A 26482-nucleotide genomic window follows, 5' to 3' on the forward strand; every position below is an offset into this window, starting at 1 on the left:
TGCATGACATTGTGTTTATCTACCAACAGGCTTACGTCAGGAAGCAGTATTGGTGAAATATATTGACCTAGGGAAACCCAACTTGAAGTGACCACAGGAAGCTGTTCTGCTCAGAGACTGATCTCAGGAATCAGTACTGGTGCTATACATTCACCTATGGAAGCAGTAGTGTTGCTCCACACACTGTCTCAGGAGCTCCAGTGGAGGCTGGGCTCCCCCTCTATCTGGAGTTGGCAAGCTCAGGTCATCCACAAACACTACCACTCGCTTCCCGGGGGGGGGCACCATACACACCCTTCCTCAGCCTGAGAGAGGGATACATAGAGAGAAGAAAGAGAAAAGGAGAGAGGGAGAAGGAGGTCAGATTATGTGACTGGAGAATTTTCAGTGGGTCATTAGAATTTTTGGTCAGTGGGTGATTAGAGAGTTTACAGTGGGTAAGTGGAGCGTTTGCAGTCTGTGAGTGGACAGTTGGCACTGTGTGTGTTTGTCAGTGTATGTGTCACTACCTGTCGAGCCCCAGTAGCAGGGTGTCCTGTGCTCCTTGGGCAGTGGTCTGGGCACAGAGGGAGAGCTGCCAGGGGTGGAACGAGTGAGGGGGCAGTTGGCGGAGGAAGTCCCGGGTGGTCTTGCCCATGCCAGGGGGACCCACCAGCAGCAGGGGAGTGCCCCCCAGGACCAGCTGTTCCATGAAGAAGCTCTGGACCACTGTCTCCTTGGTGACCACCACTGTATCACTCAGCTGATGGTGAGTCAGAACTGAAAGCTTAGAGCTTATAACACAGATTTTATATTAATACAACATGCTAATTAAGTGTAGGTGGTGAATCAGCACTGTCCAGAAGTAATAAATATAAAGTGAGATATTAAAGACATTCCTCACCTGTACATGAAACATCCTGTCGTCCGTCTTCCCCCAGAGCTGGGCCAAAGGAAACCACACATAGGCACAAATACACAAACACAGTAAATGACAAAGTACTATGGGATCTCTGCTGCCAGGTGGGAATTTTAGACAGAATGGAGAGGAGTATGCAAATACTGTACTAATCTACTAAGAGCCTACATTGCAACACAGAGTCTCTCAACCAGCCATTCAAATACACAAAACAGTCTGTTGAAGACAGTGTATGGGCTCAAATTAACACCACAAGTAACAAATTCAAAATAAAATGTATCGTAAACGAGAAAAATTAAGTTGAGAAAAAAATTATGTTGAAATCAAAAATAAAACAATCAAAAGCAAAATGTATAGAACTGTAAACAAAAATAATTATATCAAATTATACTGCAACTCCCTCCTGGCTGGCCTGCCTGCAACTACTACCCACCCGCTCCAGCTCATCCAGAACTCTGCGGCTCGTCTGGTATTCTCTCTGCCACGATTCGCACACACTACTCCACTGCTCTGCTCCCTCCACTGGCTCCCGATACCGGCATGCATTCAGTTCAAGACACTGACCCTCACCTACTGCTGTCTCGATCATACTGCACCAAGCTACCTTCAGTCTCTCGTCTCCCCATACATCCCCTCCAGACCACTGCGGTCTTCCAGTGCCAAAAGACTAACTTTGCCTCCTCTGCACTCTCCTTCCTCCAGAGCCGCTCCTTCTCATCCCTGGCCCCTAAGTGGTGGAACGACCTGCCCACTGAAGTCAAAACAGCAGAGTCCTTGATCTCCTTCCTCCTTATTCAAAACACATCTTTTCAGAAAGTACTTGTAATTTTGTCATTTACTCTCCTGTAAGATAACACTTATACGACGTTTTATCATAGTACTTGGCCCTTGACTGTAACCTAACATCTTGTCTGCACTCATCAGCTTTTACAATCCAGGATGTAAAACCTCATATATTGTATACACTTGTGCAAATTGGAATTTATAAAATGTGTTATGCTTTGAATTTGTATGGAATTTGTATTATGCGCTTATATTTTATAAGTTGCCCTGGATAAGGGCGTTTTGCTAATAAATAAATAATAATAATAATAATAATAATAATAATAATAATAATAATAATAATAATAATAGGATAATGACATGAACTGGGCACACATTATGCTTTAGAGGAAGCTTTATCTGAAAACTAAATACGCAGTGAGAGGCAGGCTGACTAGTTAACTGCCTGACTGCCTGATGGGTGGATGGGTGTTCGTGTAGTTGAATGTGTGATTGTGTCTATTTAGGTGTGACTCAGTTCCGGCTGTCTCACCGTGGAGCAGTTGAGGAGAGTGGTGGGAGAGACCAGGTCCCTCCAGAAGCGCCAGCCTGTATGTGGCTGCTGCAGGAAGACACAGTCAAACACACTCAGCTTCCTGGGCTGGCTAGGTGCAGGATGGGCAGGATCCCCCTCACACAGCATATGGAAAAACTGACCGAACCTGCAGGGAAAATACACCTTTATATTTGGAGAACATAGAATCACTGTTAGCACTTTTTAAATATTGTATGAAAACTCAGCTTTGCACACTTTTTAACTGTTAAATATTATTTTACCTTATTTATATTTATTTGTGTTTTACTGTAAAGTGTTTGTTGGGACATAAAAGGCACATCTTAATATAAAGATAATTATGATAGTTTTTTTATATTATTATTATTATTATTATTATTATTATTATTATTATTATTATCATAATTATTATTATTAAATACATTTCAACTGATCTGTCCTCCTCTCGGGGAAGATGCTCTGACGAGTCTCTATAGTGTCTATAGCTCCCCTTTTACTGAGGTGTTAACATAGTACACTACAGTAAACCTTTACAAAGGGCAACTTATCCTAACAGAAGTACAGTGTTCTAATAAAGGGTTCCTCTGTTTGGAGGGGGTGTCCAGGGCCCCCCCCAGGCCCCACACTGTAGAGAACAGGGCGCCGGTAATGATGAGGGGGGTCTAGTCCTCCCCCTGCCTCTGCCTCGCTCCCCCTGACTCACTGGGCTGAGGCTCCTTCCCCTCCCCTTGGAAACACACTGCTGTCCCACAGACACTTCCATCTGTTAAATAGGATCACTGGGCTAAAAAGACAGTGATATCAGAAGTGTGTGAGTGAGTGAGTGAGCGAGCGTGCGTGGGTGTATGTAACAGTATGAGTATTTCTGTGTCGGTGTGAGTTTGAGAGTGTGTTCATGTGTATCAGGGTGAAGGTGTGTGTCTTTGTGGTTTGTAGAAGTGAGGTAAAGACTGATAAGAGAAAAAGAGATTGGGAGGGGTGAGAAGAAAAAAAAATCTGAGGCAGCTCATCAAGTACTTTAAACAATGTGACATTGGCTGCTCTCTTAAAAGCTCAGACTCATTCACTCCTGTCTAACCTGCCAGCTGGAAGCTGAGATGTATCTAGAAACATCTGAAATAATTAAGAAATGACAAGCAAAATGCCTACACAGCCAGCCAGTCAGCCCACCATGGTTCCCCCACAGCCCAGGAGGAACACACTATGGCTCCCATTACATTGCTATTGTAATGCAGTATGAAAACTCTAAACAGAGCAGGCAATTTACTTTGGTTGTCTCTAGGAGACATGCAGAGAGAGTGATGAGAGAGAGAGAAAGAGTGGGAGAAAGAGAGAAGAGAATACAAAGACTGAGAGAGGGGAAGATAGCAACAGAAATAAAAAAGAGGAGAGATTACACACAGTGTAGGCAAGGCTCATCTACAGAAGAGTCTCATTGATTGGGCTTCTGTGTGACAGCAGGCTGGCAGGGCTGCAGTATGTGCTGTAGGTGACATCAGTGTGGTGGGAAGTGTTGGCATGAAGGTCAGCAGAGCCAAGACCAGGGCCAAGGTCAGAGTCAGGGCAGGAGGACCATATCCACTGTGAGTGATTTTGTACGTAAATGTTAGTGCGAGTGAGGGTGAGGGATTATCTGAGTGTGTTACCTGGCATCAGTGAGTAGACAGTGGTAAAGGGTGAGCAGGGCACTGGTGAGATGCAGGGGGGATGTCTGAATCACAGCCTTGCAGGTCCTCTCCACAAAATCCAGGCAGGCAGCCAAAATACAGCCACTGCAGCAGCATCTGACAGACACATGCAGCCATTCACAGAAGCACAAAGAGGCAGGAACAACAATCAATTAACCTGATAAACTAATCAATACAGCTTTCTTCTAATGTCATTAATGGGTGCGTATCCAAGTTTACAAAGACCACAGAATCAGTCAAGCAAGGAGAGCCAGAATGGTTCAGCGCTTTTAGTTCACTTAATTCCTCCAAAGTCAGACAAATCCTTATAAAACCTGACTGTTGTATAGTCATGGTTAAATCATGGTAAAACATGAGACACGTTACCTGTACCAGGTGTGTCTGCTCTCTGGAGAAGGAAGGTGGCAGATGACTTTCCAGCCAGGACTGCACCAGGGGCTGCCAGCCCATTGCTCTGGGATCCATGTAGATCATCCCACACCTGGGAGGGAGAAGCAGAACACAGACAGACAGCACTTGTCAGTCAGTCAGTCAGGAAGTCAGTTAGTCAAGCAGTCAGGAAGGCAGGAAGTCAATCAGTTTGTGTATCAGGCAGTCACTAAGGAAATGTATAGATCAGTCAGTATTTCAGGTAGTCTGTATCAGCTGTGCAGCCAGTTAATAATACTGGAACTAGAATTTAGAGGACCCTGCAGCCCTTGAGACCTGGAGTTGCTAATCCCTTACCCCTAGGTTTGCCAGTCCAGCCTCTGACCCCTGACCCCTGAGTGTGCCTGTACAGCCCTAGCCCTGACCTGCTGAAGGTAGCAGGAGAGGTGTGCTCTAGGTCCTGCACCTCGAAGATGACGCTCTGCCGGGGGCTCATGGTGATGGTTTCTCCACTCCTCAGGCATAGCTGCAGGGCACAATGACAGACATGGCATCACTCACCTGATACCTGACACTCCGACACTTAAACTAACATTGACATCAACTTTGACACTGACATTGACAAACTGTTGCTATGAAACAATAACACTGACAAAGACACTCTTTCTCCCTCCCCCTTCCTCCATTTCACCCTCCCTTCCTCTCTTCTACCCACTCCCTCACTTCTTCTCTCCTTTCCCCCCTCCTTCTCTCTCCCATGTCCCTGTGTGTTTGACCTTCTTGTTGTCATCCAGCACAGTGTTCAAGTTCTCCACCCACTCTGTGTCCCAGCGCCCTGCCACAGCACTTGCTCCCGAAACACAGCTGAAAGGACCCCTGGACATGTATGCACAGAGACACAAAGTCATGACAAAGAGATACAGTGCATCCGGAAAGTATTCACAGCGCTTCACTTTTTCCACATTTTGTTATGTTACAGCCTTATTCCAAAATGGATTAAATTAATTATTTTCCCCAAAATTCGACAAACAATACCCCATAATGACAACGTGAAAAAAGTTTGTTTGAAATCTTTGCAAATTTATTTAAAAAAATAAAAATAAAAAAGCACATGTACTTATTCACAGCCTTTGCCATGACACTCAAAATTGAGCTCAGGTGCATCCTGTTTCCACTGATCATCCTTGAGATGTTTCCACAACTTGATTGGAGTCCACCTGTGGTAAATTCAGTTGATTGGACATGATTTGGAAAGGCACACACCTGTCTGTATAAGGTCCCACAGTTAACAGTGCGTGTCAGAGCACAAACCAAGCCATGAAGTCCAAGGAATTGTCTGTAGACCTCCGAGACAGGATTGTATCGAGGCACAGATCTGGGGAAGGGTACAGAAAAAATTCTGCAGCATTGAAGGTCCCAATGAGCACAGTGGCCTCCATCATCCGTAAATGGAAGAAGCTTGGAACCACCAAGACTCTTCCTAGAGCTGGCCGCCCGGCCAAACTGAGCGATCGGGGGAGAAGGGCCTTAGTCAGGAAGGTGACCAAGAACCCGATGGTCACTCTGACAGAGCTCCAGCGTGTCTCTGTGGAGAGAGGAGAACCTTCCAGAAGAACAACCATCTCTGCAGCACTCCACCAATCAAACCAATTGTATTTATAATCTATAATTTATAAATAATGTATTTATATATATATATATATACATATATATATATATAAATAAAATGTGCTATTGATCGGTTCTATATTATTATTATTATTAATCTTATTATTTTTATTTCTTGGCAGACGCCCTTATCCAGGGCGACTTACAACATAAGTGCAAAAATACAGAGAATTACAAGGCATCAATCATTACAAATTCAACTTAGCTAAAACATAGCAATTCAAAATAATACATTTTACAAATTCCAATTTACAATTTACACAAGTACAGTAAGAGACTTCCTACATCCTGGACGGTGAAAGCTAAGTGCTGTCAAGATGTAGGGTTACAGACGAGGGCTATGGGAAAGGGAGCAAGGAGGACAACAATCAAGAACGTGAGGAGCATAATAAGCTGAAGTGCTATCTAGCAGGGATAGAGGACTAATATTACAAGTGCTGTCGGAAGAGATGCGTCTTGAGTAAGCGCCGGAATGAGGTCAAGGACTCTGCTGTTTTGACTTCGGTGGGCAGGTCGTTCCACCACTTAGGGGCCAGGGATGAGAAGGAGCAGCTCTGGAGGAAGGAGAGTGGAGAGGAGGCAGAGTTAGCCTTCTGGCACTGGAGGAGCGCAGTGGTCTGGAGGGGATGTATGGAGAGACGAGTGACTGAAGGTAGCTTGGTGCAGTGTGGTCGAGACAGCGGTAGGTGAGGGTCAAAGTCTTGAACTGAATGCGTGCCGCTATCAGGAGCCAGTGGAGGGAGCGGAGCAGTGGAGTAGCGTGTGCGAATCGTGGCAGAGAGAATACCAGACGAGTCACAGAGTGGGCGGGTAGTAGATGCAGGCAGGCCGGCCAGGAGGGAGTTGCAGTAGTCCAGGCGGGAGAGGACCAGTGACTGGACGAGTAGCTGAGTTGAGTATTTGGTGAGGAAGGGACGGATCCGGCGTATGTTGCTCAGGAAGAATCTGCAGGTGTGCGTCAGCGTGGTGATGTGCTGGGAGTAGGAGAGCGCAGGATCGAGGGTGACTCCTAGATTTTTAGCGGAAGAAGAAGGAGAGAGTGTGGTGGATTCCAAGGGGATCGAGATGGGGAGGTCAGCAGAAGGTGAGGAAGAGTGGGGGAAAAAGAGGAGATCTGATTTGGAGAGGTTGAGCTTGAGGTGGTGCGAGTGCATCCAGGCAGAAATGGCAGACAAGCAGGAAGAGATGCGTGAGGGGATGAGAGGGTCAGAAGATGGAAAAGACAGGAAGATCTGGGCATCATCAGCGTAAAAGTGGTAGGAGAAACCATGGGATAATCTTAACCTTTGCAGCCGAAGATTTCTAATATAATTAAAAATGTGCTGGTTCAATGGGGAATCAAATTGATATATTTCTGTTTTCAAATGTCTATCTTTGGTTCTGCAAGTCTAAAAGTGCTGTTATACAATTCACCTGAAAGTGAAGCACATTTAGTAGGGCATCTACATTAAATTACAAATCGTATGCATTAGTTATCAATAGCCTATTGAGATTTATAATCTGAAAATGTCTATTACATACATACATACACACACACACACAGTACATATAATATATTACAGTAGTAGTACTTCAAAAGTGTCTGTCTCTTCGGTGCTGTCTGCTTGCAGGTTGATGTGTCCCATTCAATCCAAGCTGCTGCTCTGTATTTCTTCCGAGTTCCTCTGAAAAACGTGCAACCGTTTCTCTGGACTCCACTGCGTTTGTTGTCATTTTTAAAGTCTGATCTTTGCATTTTTATTTTCCTTTTAACTTGGTCGGGCAACTGATTAATACCAATCGAAAGAAGCCTTCTGTGATCACTTTTGCAGTTATATCATCTTAGACAGCAGCGCTTGTACACTTCCTTCGGTTTGTTTTTTAACTTTATCTTCCATCCACATTGTAAACAGTGCTTTAATTTCTGCATCGTCACAGTTATTACCTCCAAAGCCGGCATTTGTAATTGTACTGCTCAACTCAATAAAATAGCATTTTGGATTGGACAGTAAATGGCTGGTCTCCTTTTAAAATGCATTGATTTGCATGGAAACCTGCTTTGGTTAAATGTACACTGCTCAAAAAAATTAAGGGAACACTTAAATCACACATTGGATCTCGATGAACGAAATATATTAAAGATCAAAATCTTTACTGTATATTGTGTAATTCGTTGAGAACAAAATGACGTAACAATGTTCAATGGAAACCAAAATCACCAACTGATTGAGGGTTGGATTCAAACTCGCACCAAAGTAAACAATTGAATCACAGGCTGTTCTAACTTGCGTGAATTTTATCACGGCAACTCATAATGTGACTCAGTAGTGTGTATGGCCCCCACGTGCCTGTATGCACTCCCGACAACATCTGGGCATGCTCCTGATGAGACAGTGGATAGTGTCCTGGGGGATTTCCTCCCAGACCTGGAACACGGCATCAGTGAGCTCCAGGACAGTCTGTGGTGCTACTTGGCGGCATCAGATGCACCAATACATAACACCCCAAAGGTTCTCAATTGGATTCAGGTCTGGGGAACGTGAGGGCCAGTCAATGGCATCATTGCTTTGTCATCCAGGAACTACCTATACACTCTGGCCACATGAGGCTGGGCATTGTCCTGTACCAGGAGGAACGCAGGGCCCACTGCACAAGCGTAAGGTCTGACGATGGGTCTGAGGATTTCATCCCGGTACCTAACAGCAGTCAGGGTACCGTTGGCTAGCACGTGGAGGTCTGTGCGACCCTCCAAGGATATGCCTCCCCAGACCATCACTGACCCACTGCCAAACCGGTCATGCTAGATGATGTTGCAGGCAGCATTATGTTCACAACGGCATCTCCAGACATGTGCTCAGTGTGAACCTGCTCATGGGGCGCCAATGGCAGACCTGCCAATTCTGGTGTTCTCTGGCGAATGCCAATCGAGCTGCATGGTGCTGGGCTGTGAGCACAGGTCCCACTAGAGGACGTCAGGCCCTCATGCCACCCTCATGGAGTCTGTTTCTGACAGTTTGGTCAGAAACATGTACACCAGTAGCCCGCTGGACGTCATTTTGTAGGACTCTGGCAGTGCTCCTCCTGTTCCTCCTTGCACAAAGGAGCAGATACCGGTCCTGCTGCTGGCTTGATGCCCTTCTACGGCCCTGTTCAGCTCTCCTCATGTAACGGCCTGTCTCTTGGTATCTCCTCCATGCTCTTGAGACTGTAATGGGAGACACAGCAAACCTTCTTGCGACGGCACGTATGGATGTGCCATCCTGGAGGAGCTGGACTACCTGTGCAACCTAAATGGGCTGCAGGTACCGCCTCATGCTACCAGTAGTGACAAGGACACTAGCAAAACACAAACCTAGAGAAGAATCAGTCAGGAAGGATAAGGAGAGAGCAATTGTCTGTGGCCACCACCTGCAAAACCATTCCCTTTTAGGGGGTTGTCTTGCTGTTGCCTCTCCAGTGCACCTGTTGTCACTTTCATTTGCACCAAAACAGGTGACATTGATTCACAATTGCTTAGGCTTCCTAACTGGACAGATTGATATCCCTGAAGTTTAATTAACTTGGTGTTATACTGTGATGATTACATGTTACCTCCCCGTCTGTGTCTCTCTTAGTGTTAGTTCACTGCTGTTCTTTGAAGAACACATGAGCCAAGAATTTAAAGAAAGAGCTGTTTTTGCCTTTTAACTGGAGTCTGCACCTACTCTGTACCCACAAATGCTCGAAAGCGTTAGAATAATAATGAACATCATCTGTAAAAAGTACCCTGTCCTTATCACAAGAGTCCCAGAAGAACCACCACTGTTCTACCCATTAATATAAATAAAACGATAAAACAACAGGCTGACAGAGACATAGGTAAAGAAAATCATAAATAACGGCAGTAACAGAGGGAGGAGGGGGGATTTAAAGCCTTTGCGGATCTCAAAATGCAATCAGTTGCAAGAGAATGGCTCTGTGACCAAGCTGCGACTCCAATAACAGCATCAGCAACACAGCCCTGGACATCGATCCCACACTGACACGTATATATCACAGCAATGGTGCGGCTGCTGTCTCTCTCTCCCCTCCTCCTCTCCATCGTGGCAAATTGACTGCTGGATTACAACTCACCCCCCCAACTCCCTCCCCAATCATTTCTCTTCTAGGAGACTGGAAGAGTGTGGTCTCTGTGTGTGTCTTTGTCTGACATGACTTGATTGACTTTTTTTCGTGGGAATGTACTGCATTATTAAAGAATTATATATATATATATATATATATATAGAGAGAGAGAGAGAGAGAAATGGGGGTTAGAAAGAAGAAAAAATATGAAAAAAGAAATGTGGTATCATAAAAGAAGTGATAAAAAGAAGATTGACTTACAGACATCTTATTACTGGGAGGCGTAAGGGCAATCCTTTTTATCACTGTGCCATCTCTCTGAGTCTCTCTCTGCCTCTCTGTGCCACTCCCTCTCTCTCTCTCATTCCTTCTCTCTATCCCTCTATTTCTCTTGGGAGGGCAGATCTGACTAAGTCAGGTTCTTGCCTCCCCCATTCTCTCCTCCTAATAAAATCCCATTGAATTGCAGCAAGGCCCGAGGATAGGTCACCAGCCATCTGTTGAAATGTCAAGCTGCCAGAGAGAAAAAAATCAATACCCATCTCACATCATTCAAAGTTTAACCCTGTTAGATTCCCCCTTGAGTCTGTAGTTTATTTATATATTTTCAGGTGTCTGATGAAATACAAGGGCTTCATAATGGAGTCTGGACACACCGACCTATCCATAGGCGCAGGTGCTGGCACAGACTCAATCACATAGCTGGCGTCTGTGGCCCTGCAGCATAGCTCAGACCTGTACACCCCCCCACTCCTCCTATCTCTATTAATCTGTAGACTCGAAACCCACACCTGTCTCCCTTCTCTTCTTTCATACAACAAAACAGCAGATTAACAAAGAAGATGAGATGTAAGCACTGGATCTGCTGGAGGAATTACAGTGCAGCAGAACAATCAGGGAGGGAGGGTGAAGCAGAAGAGAGAGAGAGAGAGGGTACATGGATGGAGAGGTAGATAGAGATGAGACATAGCAGTGGGAATGCACAGAGTATGTGTGTTCAGTGTGTGTGTGTGTGTAGTGTATATTTACATTGTAGGTTGTGAGTATGCAGTTTATGTGTATGTGCATGCAGTGTGGGTGCACTGTGTGTACGTGTATTGTCTGCTTTCCAGCACTGACCATTGCTCCACTCCCGTGATGATGGCTCAAAGCGGCCGTACAGTGTTGTCATGGAGACAGACTTGGGGTTGAGGATTAAGACATTGACGCCAGCTCTCTCTCCCAGAAGCTCCCGCTCTGCCAGCCATCCTAGCACCCCTGCCAGCACACGTAGGGCAGAGGACTCCCCCACCCAGGGCCTCCCACTAGCATGAACCCGTAATGCACCTTCATCAGCTCATAGATCTGACAGAGAGGGAGAGAGATGGAGGGAGAGAGTGCAGTTGTATGCATGTAAAGTCAGTATATTGTCACATATGTTTCCTAGATGTGATGCTAGTGAATAGGTTGTGGGAAGGGTGTATTTCTGACTGTAGAAGAGATGTCTTAACTTGCAAATGTCTGTGTGTATTGTTAGTGTAAAAGCATGCAATTCATATTGCTTTTATACCCTCAGGAGTTGAGGTGAGGTAGAGGGGGGCAGGGCTGACCTGGATGACATTGTGGGTGAATGCAGGGGTGACCTTTAGGCCGAGGCATCCAGCCACCTCCTGGACTGCACTCTCTAGCAGGACATGGTCAGGGTCAGGTGGGGGGCATGGCACGTCAGGGAACAGGTCCCGAATAAAATTGCGGAACAGAGTGATGTCCTGTGACACAAACTGGAGGGTGGAGGTGGAAAGAAAGAGACTGGATTACTCAATTAAACTAATTAATCAATTATTAAGCAATGCCTCAATCTACTAACCAATACAATACTGTAGCAGGTTGGGAAGTAAATGTTGTCATTTACCTTTGGTAGGTTGACGTCAGTGATGGAGCGCAATAGTAAAATGTCCTCGCGCTCACTTGGCTTTCTGACTTTCAGGTTCCCAGCAGCTGTCAGGACAGATTTCACTGCATGCATCCCATAGTCATAGTGGTGCTGAGAAGAGAGCTGAGGTGGAAAAAAAGAGATGAACAGAGAAAGGGGAGGAGGGAAAGGGGACATTTAGAAAAGCATGGTGGTGGTAGTGAGGGAGAAAGACAGGTAGAGAAAGAGGGAGAGTTGAGGAAGATTGTCATGTGGCTGTCCAAAACAGTGACCAACACAGAGCCTCTCCCAAGAACTGCAGCAGCTTCTGAGAAACACACTCAGAAAAACGTCAGAAGGCAGGAAGGATGCCCATTACTGTCCATTAGAAATCTCGGAGATGCAGTTAAACACAGCAGGCAATTATCTTTCAGGGCTTAATTAATCATTAGTGACTCCAAAAAAAAAAAAAAAAAAAGAATCATCATTATGAGATTTTTTTTTTTAACAGCCAGCTGCTAATTTGCAGTTGCAGGAATGTTATGGAATTGCTTTTAAGTTTTTCATCTTCTATAGGTCAGTCTGTAGAAGCACCCACACATCAATTATTACTCCTTTTTTCTTGCTCATTTATTTATTTATAATCAGTCACATACATAGATTAATCACACAAAAAACATAATATTTAATGCAAATTTAATTTCTAAGTGTGTGCAATATACACTCACCTAAAGGATTATTAGGAACACCTGTTCAATTTCTCATTAATGCAATTATCTAACCAACCAATCACATGGCAGTTGCTTCAATGCATTTAGGGGTGTGGTCCTGGTCAAGACAATCTCCTGAACTCCAAACTGAATGTCTGAATGGGAAAGAAAGGTGATTTAAGCAATTTTGAGCGTGGCATGGTTGTTGGTGCCAGACGGGCCGGTCTGAGTATTTCACAATCTGCTCAGTTACTGGGATTTTCACGCACAACCATTTCTAGGGTTTACAAAGAATGGTGTGAAAAGGGAAAAACATCCAGTATGCGGCAGTCCTGTGGGCAAAAATGCCTTGTTGATGCTAGAGGTCAGAGGAGAATGGGCCGACTGATTCAAGCTGATAGAAGAGCAACTTTGACTGAAATAACCACTCGTTACAACCGAGGTATGCAGCAAAGCATTTGTGAAGCCACAACACGTACAACCTTGAGGCGGATGGGCTACAACAGCAGAAGACCCCACCGGGTGCCACTCATCTCCATTACAAATAGGAAAAAGAGGCTACAATTTGCACAAGCTCACCAAAATTGGACCGTTGAAGACTGGAAAAATGTTGCCTGGTCTGATGAGTCTCGATTTCTGTTGAGACATTCAGATGGTAGAGTCAGAATTTGGCGTAAACAGAATGAGAACATGGATCCATCATGCCTTGTTACCACTGTGCAGGCTGCTGGTGGTGGTGTAATGGTGTGGGGGATGTTTTCTTGGCACACTTTAGGCCCCTTAGTGCCAATTGGGCATCGTTTAAATGCCACGGCCTACCTGAGCATTGTTTCTGACCATGTCCATCCCTTTATGACCACCATGTACCCATCCTCTGATGGCTACTTCCAGCAGGATAATGCACCATGTCACAAAGGTCGAATCATTTCAAATTGGTTTCTTGAACATGACAATGAGTTCACTGTACTAAACTGGCCCCCACAGTCACCAGATCTCAACCCAATAGAGCATCTTTGGGATGTGGTGGAACGGGAGCTTCGTGCCCTGGATGTGCATCCCACAAATCTCCATCAACTGCAAGATGCTATCCTATCAATATGGGCCAACATTTCTAAAGAATGCTTTCAGCACCTTGTTGAATCAATGCCACGTAGAATTAAGGCAGTTCTGAAGGCGAAAGGGGGTCAAACACAGTATTAGTATGGTGTTCCTAATAATCCTTTAGGTGAGTGTATGTATATGTATATATATATATCCACTGTGGTGCAGTATAGTGTGCATAATACTATGTGCAACATTATTGCTCAGTACACACCAGCTTTGGGGTCAATTTCACACATTCAATGCCAATGAAATACTTTTTCCCTTTAAATTCAATCAATTATATTAGCAATTACATGTAATTACATATATTACATCCCTAATTTGATTGAATTGGGTCCCTTGTCTTTTTCATTCCAGTAAGCTAAGGGATAAGAGTCTTCTGGGATGCACAGCTCTCTCAGATAGGTTGAGATAGGCTGAGCATAAGAATTGGCAATACTCATGCATCTTCCACTTGAATGGTCAGTCATGTAGGTGAAAAGCTTGGACTGCGACTTAGGTGGAAGGGTTGTGGGAATGTCTGGAGATCTACTTAGAAGACAGGTGGCCATGTGGAGAGGGGTTCCCTCATGCTCTACACTTACTGGAACATCCATCCATTTTAAAGCATGGGTCCAGGCATGCGGCCAACTGTAAGCATTCAATTGCTTCATACTTTGAAAACCATTTCTCTAGGGCAAGCTTCATGGTTTCTACCATTTTGTTGTTTTCAATGACATGCTGAAGACCTTAAACACATTAAATAACATAACTTGAAGTTACCACCCAATAATCCTGGACCATTTCAGTGTCATCCTCAAAAAGTTCCAGAGTTTCACATGGCTCTCCAATGTTTTTCAAATCAGTACCTGTAAGTTTGCATGCATCATCTGGACAGTATTCTGGACACCTTTGAAAGAACTTGCCTAAATGACCCAGCCTGCTCCAGAGCTCCACACACAAACAGCTGAAGAGTATGAGCAAAGCATGAACTGCACTCAGGTGGAAAGTAATCCAGTTTATCATTCAAAGGCACAACCTCCAAATTATCATCCTGGTCTTCATCTTCATAGTTAGCCCTTTGTGGGAGTGGGAATATGGTGAAGGCTTTCACCATGTTGGTGGCTGTCACAGTTCAAAACACATCCCCAGTTCTCCACTAGATGTGGCCATTACCCTTCCTTCCCAGTCACCTCTCCCAGCTCCCTTCATTCAATCAACATTCCTGACACCCATGTGCACTTCCGCAATCACCCTCTGCTCCCATTCACCCTGCACATCCCAACCTGGTTTTCTGTTCCACATATAAACCCCTCACTGTCTCTCATTGTGAAGTTTTGTCAGTTTTCAACTACATCTCTGAGCATTACTCCCTGTACCTTGAGCATTGCCTTGTTTCCTCGATTCCTTGCCTGACCTCACAACCACGACTTTGGACCTTCCTCTTTGACTTTGTTTGCCTGTGACCACGACCATGTCTTTGCCTTGCCCTTGATTGCAAAGTACAACATGCAACTGTTTAAAGTTTAGTCCTTGATGTAATGACCTGTAATGTCAATGAAGGACTTCACATACCATTGATCAGTTGTTAGATATATATTTAGGGGAATCTGGATCTCAACAGTTAATTGATCTCTAACAGTTGTGGCAAGTTGTGGGATTAATGTCTGGCTAAGACGTTTTCTGTTGGGCATGGCAAATCGTGGTTCTGTATTTTTAAGGATTTTACGAAAGGCTGTTCTCTCCACAAAGAGGCATTAGATCAGGGGTGGCCAACATCCCATCCAGCAACAGCTCCCGCCCTAGTTAGGACAGGGGAGGCTTATGCCAGGACCCAGGGTGCGGCGGAAGCAGGCTTGGTAAGTTTCCCCCGGGTAAACTCCACCACAGCCGGGATGGTTTCCCTACCTCTGCTGCCCGTTGAGCCACACGACCTGGCCTGTCCCAATAGGCAGTGTCATGTGACGGAGAGGCTGCTCCGGTGGGCGTATGAGGCTGGAGCCCAAGTGACCCGCCTCACAAACACTGAGAGCCTGCTGAACCTGTATTTGGCCCACCTGGCAGAGCCCCCAGAACATAAGAAAGTTTACAAACGAGAGGAGGCCATTCGACCCATCGTGCTCGTTTGGTGTCCATTAATATCTAAGTGATCCAAGGATCCTATCCAGCCTATTTTTAAATGTTCCCAAACTTTCAGCTTCTACCACATCGCTGGGGAGTTTGTTCCAGATTGTGACTACTCTCTTGTTTTCTCTAGTCTCTTGTTTTCCATTTTGAATGCCTTGTAGCCCAATTTCCATTTGTGTCCCCGGGTGCGTGTGTCCCTGCTGATCTGGAAAAGCTCCTCTGGTTTGATGTGGTCGATGCCCTTCATGATTTTGAAGACTTGGATCAAGTCCCCACGTAGTCTCCTCTGTTCCAGGGTGAAAAGGTTCAGTTCCCTCAGTCTCTCCGAGTAGGACATTCCCTTCAGACCTGGAATAAGTCTGGTTGCTCTCCTCTGAACTGCCTCTAAAGCAGCAATATCCTTCTTGAAGTGTGGTGCCAAGAACTGTACACAATATTCCAGATGAGGTCTAACTAGCGCATTGTACAGTCTTAACATTACTTCCCTTGTTTTAAATTCTACACTTTTGACAATATACCCTAGCATTCTGTTTGCCTTTTTTATTGCTTCACCACACTGTTTGGATGGAGAAAGTGGGGAGTCCACGTAGACTCCTAGGTCTTTCTCATGCGATACTTCATCTAGTTCTATTCCTCCCACAGTGTAATTATAGTGGACATTTGTGTTACCTGCGTGTATTACCTTGCACTTGTCCACATTGAATTTCATCTGCCAGGTGTCGGCCCACAACTGAATGTTATCTAAGTCCCTTTGAATAACCTGTGCTGCCGCGATTGTATCTGCTGAGCCACCTATTTTAGTATCATCTGCAAATTTGACAAGTTTGCTAACTATCCCAGAGTCCAGATCATTAATATAGATTAGAAAAAGCAAAGGCCCTAGTACTGATCCCTGTGGAACTCCACTAACAACCTCACTCCTGTTAGAAGCAACTCCTCTAATCGACACCCTCTGTTTCCTATACATCAACCAGTTCATAATCCATCTACTTACATTACCCTAATTACATAAGACTGGTCTGAAACTAGTCAAACAACAAGATGGCTGCCGCTCTCATGCGTACTTTCATATCCCCATTACGCAGGCGCACAGGAAGTTTCTCCACTTCACCTTTGAGGGCCAAGCGTTAAAGTTTGCTGTTCTCCCCTTCGGCCTGTCACTTTTTCCAAGTGCATGGACGTCGTGGTGTTGCCAGGGGCGTTGCCAGGGGGTCCTCAACTATCTAGATGACTGGCTGGTTTGTTCTCACTTGAGGAAGCAGGTTCAGAGCCACACGAACCTGATTCTAGGCTGCCTCTCCGAATTGGGCCAGGTCAATCGAGAGAAGCGCTGCATAATGCCAACTCAGCAGGCACAGTTCCTCGGACTGCGCTTCAATTCCGTTGCCATGCTCGCCACACTGGCGCCAGAGAGAGTTATCTCAATATGCACATGTCTCGCCCTCTTCAGACTGAGAGCTCATGTCAGGGTGTCCCTTTTACTGAGATTCAGTTATGCAGACGGTCGAAAGCAGGGAGGGCTGGCAGATTGCTTCGACTTGAGCTTTCATGTTCATGGTGGAGAAGTTCTGGTTCTGGTTCTGTTCAGTCTTCCTGGATTTCATTTCCGGTTTCTTGTCCCAGGTTGTCCTACTCCACTCCAAATTGTACCACTCCCAATTGTGCCACTCCAAATTGCTAGTTTTAACTTTCGTTTTTTATAAATTTGAGACAGAGATTCTAATCTCTTTCCTTCCAGACTTCTGATTGGTCTGGTTTGGGGTAATAAAATTGAAATTCGAATCAAAGCAATCTTTGCCATTCCTCTGCCTTGTTTCCTACATAATTTGTATTGGGGTGTGATGGCTTTGAGGAATGTGAAAATGTTTCAAATGTTACCTAGAGTTTCTAACTCTCTATATTGTCAAGTTTTAGTTCTATCAATTACATTTTCAAGTCCCTCAAAACAAGAGAGTGGGCTTCACCTGCTCTGCCCTGTGCGGGCCCTCAGGTACTATTTGGAATGCACAGAGGACATTCGGCGCACAGACCAATTGTTTGTGTCTTATGGAGTGCGGACACAGGGCCAGGCGCTTTCAAAGCAGCGCCTCTCGCATTGGATTGTGGACACTGATACCATGGCCTATGAGTCCACTGGAACCCCAGTGCCTGAACACCTGGTGGCCCACTCGACTCGAGGCGTTGCCACATCATGGGCCCTTTTTCAAGGCGCCCCCTTGGCAGACATTTGTGCGGCTGCAGCTTGGGCCTCGTCACTTACATTTGCCCGGTTATACATGTTGGACGTGACGGGACTTATCCCTTCCATTGGGAACCCGGTGTTGGCTGCAGTTGAGCCCCAGTAGCCTATGGGCTCTGGCTCCTGCCTTTCCTCTCCCAGTCTGCCCCTGTTAAGTGCATCCTGATGGAGCTATTTGAACCGTGTCTTCCCTTCCACCAGGCTATGCCTTCCAGTCGAACACCCACGTAAGCTGCTCCTGGACTTGCTGACAGCCCTGTAGATGTGTTCCCAGTGTCTGTCATGTGGCCTACAAGTACGTTACCTTACGAGGCTGCCCTGTATATAGTTAGTTCATTATGCATTGTGTTGCAGTGGTGCGTGCGTCTGGCCTGTCCCCCGCTCTGTATATATATGTGTTAAACAGCAGGACTGTGGCTCCGTTCTGAAAATGTGTGGAATGGAGCTCACTGCCGCTGTTCCCAGTGCTCGAGTTTTGCTGCCTCGCTGTGTACATAGTTCCTTGGTCAGCAGGTCTGTGGCCCATGTGCCATAGAGCAAGTGTCCGCTGCTACTGCCCTCAGGTGGTAAGCACGTGAGCAGGCTCTCATGTCCGCTGTGTATATAGTTAATTTGTCAACACAGTAGAGCTAATGTTAGCTGGTCTAACCAGCACGTGTCAACTGTTCCTGTGTTCCATGGGTGGCGCATTAATTAATTCCTGCGCCACCGTGGTGTATATAGTTCATTTGTACGAAATCTAGATTATCAGCACAATGGAGCTCTTCCACTCTGTACTATTCAGTTGAGTTGGATGGTTGCAAATGGGCCCCTTCCAGAGTCCATTGTAAAGCTGCCGCTGATTCGTCTACACATGCCCCCTCAAACCCCTGTCATGGAGAATTCGCCCCCCCACTCTGTGATATGTCCTCCCACCCCCCCACATCCTCAGGTGACAACTCAGTTACACAAACAAACACTGTGGGACAATGATATGTAAAATATGCAAAGTAGGATCATTAACTACATAATAATAATAATAATAATATTATTATTATTATTATTATTATTATTATTATTATTATTATTATTATTATTATACTTTCTGCCTACAGGTTGTGAGTTTATTCTATAGGTAAATCCAATTACAGGTAATATTGTATGATTTTAGAATTTCAATTGCTGTCTTGGTTTTTGCAGAACAGTTGGTTTTATACACACACACACACACACACACATATAATTCATACATATATTCTTTGAAGACTGAAGCTGAAAGACTACAGCCCCCACAATGCCTTTCTGTCTCTCCTCTATAGGTTTTGCCGAGCTGTGTGCTGTGCTTTACTATTAGCAGTCTTGCCTGGAAGGGATGGTGCCATCACGATAGCCTTGTGTCATTCAACGCAACGCAGGTGTGTATGGTCTTACTTAGCTACAGGTGGAGTATTTAACAGCCCCCTGGACCTCTGCGCCAGCAGCCTCAGTGCCCCCCTTCTGAAGGGCCACGCTTACAAAGGGCAGGGACTTTAGCTGTGGGACTCCGGTGAGGAGAAGACTGCGAGTAGACACCACACAGCAACAGCAAGAAGCCATGACGATCTTTACGATTCCAGTCCTGCTCTCTCCTTCCTCTCGGCATGCACCTGCACGTCATTGCTTCCCTAATCCCTCTAACCTCATCTCCCTGCCTCTCCCCTCCTCCTCCCTCCCCTCTACTCCACTCTCTGGAGGCCTGTGGAACTGCCACTCAGCTTCCAACAAGGCCAACTTCATCTCCGCCTTCGCCTCCCACCACTCTATGGATTTCCTCGCTCTCACCGAGACATGGATCTCCCCTGAAAACTCAACCACCCCAGCCGCCCTATCCTCTCTGTTTGTCCTGTCCCACTCCCCCCATCTTACCGGGGTGGTGTGGAGGAACAGGGCTCCTGCTCTCCCCTTCTCTCTTCTTCTCTGTCCCCCATTCTCTCCTCTATTATGACTAACAGCTTTGAATTCCACACAGTGGAACTCACCTCTCCCTCTCACCTCTTTCTTCTAGTTCTCTACCGTTCCCCCGGCCCACTCACCTCCTTCCTGGATGAACTCGACTTCCTTCTCTCCTCCCTCCCCTCACGGTCCTCACCTACCATCCTCCTGGGAGACTTCAACATCCACATCTCCAATCCCTCCCACTGTGCCAGATTTCTTCCTCTCCTTCACTCCTTTAACTTCTCTCTCTCCCCATCTCCCACCACTCACAGGGCAGGCCGCCAGCTAGACCTCATCTTCTCTAGAGGCTGCTCCCCTTCGACACTCTCCGTGACACCCATGGACATCTTGGACCACCACTTCATCTCCTTCTCCCTTTCTCTCCCCTCACTCCCCACCCCACCCACTCCCTCTGTCATCTTCCGCCGTAATCTCTGCTCCATCTCCCCCTCCACTCTTGCCTCCACTGCTCTCACTCTTACCTTCCATTGACTGTTTTCCCATCTGTCCCCTCTGCATTTAAACAAGCTGCTGTCATCCCACCCCTCAAGAACCTACCCTGGACCCCACCTCTCATCAGAACTACCGCCCTGTTTCCCTACTCCCCTTCTTCTCAAAGACCCTCGAGTGTGCTGTCCACTGTCAGCTCTCTGCATTTCTTTCCCTTCACTCACTCCTGGATCCTCTGCAATCCAGCTTCCGCACAGCTCATTCCACTGAGACTGCTCTCCTGGCAGTCAATGACTCCCTCAGCTGTGCTCGGGCAGCCTCCCTCTCCTCAATTCTCATCCTCCTTGATCTCTCTGCAGCATTTGACACTCCATCCTCCTCTCCTGCCTCGCTGACCTTGGTATCTCTGGAACTGCTCTCACCTGGTTTTCCTCCTACCTCAATGACCAGACCTATCAAGTGACCTAGCGAGGTTCCTCATCCACCCCCCAACCTCTCCTTACAGGCGTACCCCAAGGCTCCGTCCTGGGCCCCCTCCTGTTCTCTCTCTACACTCACTACCTGGATTTCTCCTACCACATCTATGCAGATGATGCCCAGATCTTCCTGTTTTTTCCGTCTTCTGACCCTCTCATCCCCCTTCGTATCTCTTCCTGCTTGTCTGCTATCTCCACCTGGATGCACTCGCATCACCTCAAGCTCAACATCTCCAAATCAGATCTCCTGTTTTTCCCCCCACTCTTCCTCACCTTCTGGTGATCTCTCCATCTCAATCCCCTTGGAATCGACAACACTCTCTCCTTCTGCTTCTGCTAAGAAGCCACGCTGACACGCACCTGCAGATTCTTCCTAAGCAACATACACTGAATCAGACCCTTCCTTACCAACTACTCGACTCAGCTGCTCGTCCAGTCACTGGTCCTCTCCCGCCTGGACAACTGCACCCCCCTCCTGGCCAGCCTGCCTGCAACTACTACACGCCGCTCAAGCTCATCCAGAACTCTGCAGCTCGTCTGGTATTCTCTCTGCCCCGATTCGCACAGGCTACTCCACTGCTCCGATCCCTCCACTGGCTCCCAATACCGGCACGCATTCAGTTCAAGACATTGACCCTCACTTACCACATTGCACCAAGCTACCTTCAGACCCTTGTCTCCCCTTAGAAGACTAAGTCTGCCTCCTCTTCACTCCCCTTCCTCCAGAGCCCGCTCCTTCTCATCCCTGGTCCCTAAGTGGTGGAACGACCTTCCCACTTCCCACTTCCCAAGTCAAAACAGTAGAGTCCTTGACCTCCTTCCTCCTTACTCAAAACACATCTTTTCAGACAGTACTTTAATTTACTCTCCTGTAAGATAGCACATTACAATGTTTTATCATACTTCTTGCCTTGCGTTACTAGTACTTGTATTATTTTGATTTCCCCTATACTCCCTTTCCCGTTGCCTTCATCTATGACCTAACATCTTGTCTGCACTCAGCTTTTACAATCCAGGATGTAAGACCTCATATTGTATTCACTTGTGTAAACTGGAACGTGTATTATGCTTTGAATTTCACTGTATTATGTAAATTTGAATTTGTAATGTTTTGACTTGTAGTGAACTGTATTTTTGAACTCTGTATTGCACTTATATTTTGTATGTCGCCTTGGATAAGGGCGTCTGCCAATCAATAAATCAATCAATAAATAAAAATAATAATAATAATAATAAATAATAAAAATAAATAAATAAATAAATAAATAAATAAATAATAATAAATATAGCTGCAAGCAGCAATGCAGGGGGCCAAGTACACATCTACACAGTACCATTCCTTCTAACACCTTATAAAGTACTTCAAACCTGCTCTTTATGACACCTTATGCAATTTAAACATTGCTGAAATTTGATTGGCTCATGTCAACCATCTAGTTTCATCAATCATATTGGCTTTAACACATCTGATGGAGGATCTAACCAAGGGCATGTGTACAAAATACCACATCAATCGTACCTGTGGTTTCAGAGAAGAAGACGTTTGAAAATTGTCCAAAATGTGTCACTTAACCAATCTGGCCACCAGCCCATGTGACATATGGAGTCCATATTACATATGGCATCACTCTACACAGCTGTGTATCACTGTATGAAGTGTATTGTTTGTATAAGCTTTTGAAAATAACGGCAGAGAAATTATAATAATGAGGCTTCCAGGTGATTCCAGTCAAGAAATGTATGGTTTCAGACTCCTAATCATATAAATCAGATGAAGGCACATTTTGACAAAATCGTTTTTCATGGTCAAGTTCCCCCTCATGTGGTCAAATATGTTAAAGTTCAAGCCAGTATTAATCTAAAAAAATCAACTACCCTGATTTGATTTCTGTATCATTTTTAATTAAATGAGTTATAATATAAATAGCTCTGGTATCATAATAAATTAGTAAACACTTTATTCTTGTTTAAGTCTCGTTTGTGTACATCAATTTAAAAACTTGTATAGCTTAGAACTGCTGCAGCTTTTCAATTCACAGATATCATTTAACCTCATTTAGCTGCTAACTTTCTGTTTCATTTGGTTGTCACATTGATTACCGATGTGCACGTTATACATAAATACAGTTTGTAAATGCAATGTTTTTCATTAAGGGGCACATATCTCCAATTATTAATATTACGCGCCTCAATCAGTAGGTCCGTTTTTTCGAGTGTAGATCGCACAGTAAACGTCTTATGTTCACCCTTTCAAATCCACTGCATAGAGCCAGCGTTTCTGCACGGTTCAGTATATAAGATGTCACCATTAGTTAGGATTTCACAGAGAGAGAAGAGGACAAGGTCGTGCCCCCCGTGTTGCATCGTTAACATTAAACAGAAAGTCATTCACTCGTGGTGGCACTCGATCTCAGTTTGAAATGACTTTCAATTGAAAGCAACAACCCAACGCTACAGATTGAGCAGTTTCATTGCCGTTTGACCACTGTTCATCTTAATATATTATTGTAATAACATGTATTCGTGTGTTGTTAATCACGTTATATTTTTAGTTTCACTTTCGATTTCTCTCTCGCTTGTCTTCCCGGTTTCTCTACAGCTTAAACAATCCCTCACTATAAACAAATCTCAGGTGACAGTATTTGTATCTGCATGTAGAAATGTCTGTGTTTAAACTAATACTTTACATTATAATCCTGATGCAAGTGACTGTGACTGAGTCTCTTGTTACGATATACATGCCAAAGACCGAGTAGGTCAGTTTTTTCGGGTGTAGCTCGCACAGTACACGTCTCATATTCACCCTTTCAATCCTACAGCAAAGTCCAAGCGATTCTGCACATATCAGTATATAATATGTCACCATAAGTTACGATTTCACTGAGAGAGAAGAGGACGAAGTCGTGCCCCCCGTGTTGCATCGGTAACATGATATAAACAAGTCACGCACTCGTTGTGATCTCAGTTTGAAATTACTTTCATTTGAAAGCAATAACCCACCACTACAGATTCAGCAACGTCATTGCTGTTGTACCACTGTTCATGTTCATGTATTTATTTGAATACCTTGCATTACAAAATCTTTTGATCATTACTGCCATGTTTTTTTATGTAGGAACTTTTCATTAAGAATATGTATAGAACACAGTCCAAAGATACTGCATACCAAAGCACACATCAGCCAGTTTAAGGGTTTATGAGAAATCGAGGCTGAAGTGTTTTCAGCATAATTGAAAATGGTGTGACTTATACATTTTCGGAAATAGCCAAATCAAGTACTAACATAAGCGCAGTATGTTCTGTAAGTCTCATATCTCAACTCTTTACCGTTCCAGAGAAAACAATGTTTGAAAATTGACATTTCTTGTTTGGACTACAATCAAGATGGCTGCCAAACCATGTTACATGATGCCGACATTTTGTGGTCGAGTGACCATGCTATAGACTCCCACATCCATGCCAAGTTTGGTGACTTTTTAGACATCAGTTCAAAAGTTATAGGCATTTGAACATATTCTGGTGGAGGAAAAGAAAAAATAAGTATAATAATAATAATAATAATAATGACCAGTGACCACCATATTGCACATGGGATCAATCCTGTCAAGTATTAAACAGTCCAATACATTCTAACATACTTCCATACTGCACCATATGCATTTATTTCCAACTTGACCATCTCTGAAATTTGATTGGCTCATGGCGGCCATCTTGTTTCTTCAATCAACTTGCTTTGAACAAATCTGATAGAGGAGCTAGCCAAGGTCACGTGTAGAAAATTTTGTATTAATCGGACCAACCGTTTCGGAGAAGAAGATCTTTGAAGATTCTTGGCCAATCCAATATGGCTGCCAAACCATGTGACTTATCGACTTGTCTTGAACAAATCTAAATATAGGCCATAACATAACTTCACACACCAAGTTTCACATCTGTCCCGTCTGCGGTTTTGGAGAAGAAGATTTTTGTAGATTTTCCAAAATGTGTCACTTAAGCCACTATGGCCACCAGACCATGTGACATATGGCCTCCATATTGCATTTGGCATAGAACTACATAGCCATCTATCACTGTATGAAGTTTCATGAGTTTTCGTCAAGCAGTTTGGGTTTTATAGGCTTTTGAAAAAAACGCCAGAAAGAGTAGGCATTTGTAGTTTAAATGCATGTGTTATTAAATGTGTAATTTTCAATTTCAATCCAAGGTAGTATAGATTTGCGGATTTCATTTTTTTCATTTGAAGTATGTATTCTAAGTCAGTGGACTTTAATTTCAATTTCCTCATTGCTTGGAACAATGATGTAAGGTACCATTGTATTTTTCACTTTATTCTATCATATATGTGAAATTTTCAATCTTGTGTCATTCAAGTTTGGCCACATGATGATGATGGAGGTAGAGGTCTACGAAAGGAATCTTGGTTGGTGTACAGCAGCAAGAATTTGTGTCCTATCAACTTGGCTTCATCAACTTTGACAGATCTTTCTTCTAGTTTAATCACTGACAATTTAAGTTCATTAGGCTATAGTTCTGAAGATATTTGCTGTCATAAGTGACATAATGTAACAGAATTTGGCGAGTTTTTGAATTTTGCTGATAGGTTATTCTGGGGTCAATATCATGCTTTTGTTAATATGTGTATTTTGCATTTGTGCACAGTCATTTTCTTGTGGCTGCCATGTTGTTGAACACAGTCACTTGTCTCTTGCAGATGTGATAGAATGCAGTGTCTATGTAATACATGCAATGTTTCAGGACATTGGGCTTTAGGGTTCCGGAGTACTAGCTGTTGTCATTTTTGCACGCGGACACATGTTAAATCCAACATTGCGGTTTAACCGTGTACCTCACAATCTTAATTATCAGGTTTTATGTTCAATGCACAGACATAGACATAGGTGCTGAGTTTCATGTGTGTACTGCATTCCAGTGTAGAGGTAATGTGATACTTGTCTGAAGCGACGCATACGTTTTTTTCATTGGCCCACAGCACCCATGTTTTTCACTGGGGCAACTCGCCTTTGACAACCTTGGTAGTACTGTGTACTAGTGTCATGCATACCAATTTGTGGCACAGTGGGTATAAGTGGCATGGATTACAAGGCACCAAATCTGGAATCAGAGAATGCTACATGGCGGACAAAGCGTGTGCCCGGGGAACTTCTGATGAACAAGCGTAATAGTGGGGCATAAGGTATGCATGTGTATGAAGTGGCATATGCATGTGTCCGTTGGTTTTGGAGAAGAAGATTTTTGTAGCATTTCACAGTTTCGCCTCTAAGTTTTCACTTCGTGCATGGAAGCCTAATAATATGCCTTTGTTTCTGGGAGATACAGGGGCGGCCCCCACTCGCCTCAATTGCATAACATTTTCTTCTACTAGGAGATTCAATGCATGTAGGATTGTGAGGATCGGGTGAACAAACACAGAGACTGAGGTAGGTCCTTATATATTTAGTTGTAGGACAGTGGGTAATTGCGTAATTGAGACGGTCCTTGTGATAGGTCCTT

The 26482-nt window shown here is 44.7% G+C and overlaps 1 pseudogene; it reads right to left on the minus strand.

Moving 5' to 3' along the window:
- Positions 1–26482, minus strand: part of LOC136749052 (dynein axonemal heavy chain 3-like) — a 92093-nt pseudogene that overhangs the window by 28586 nt on the left and 37025 nt on the right.

The sequence above is a fragment of the Amia ocellicauda genome, chromosome 5 (assembly GCF_036373705.1).
Source record: "Amia ocellicauda isolate fAmiCal2 chromosome 5, fAmiCal2.hap1, whole genome shotgun sequence".
Lineage (NCBI taxonomy): Eukaryota > Metazoa > Chordata > Actinopteri > Amiiformes > Amiidae > Amia > Amia ocellicauda.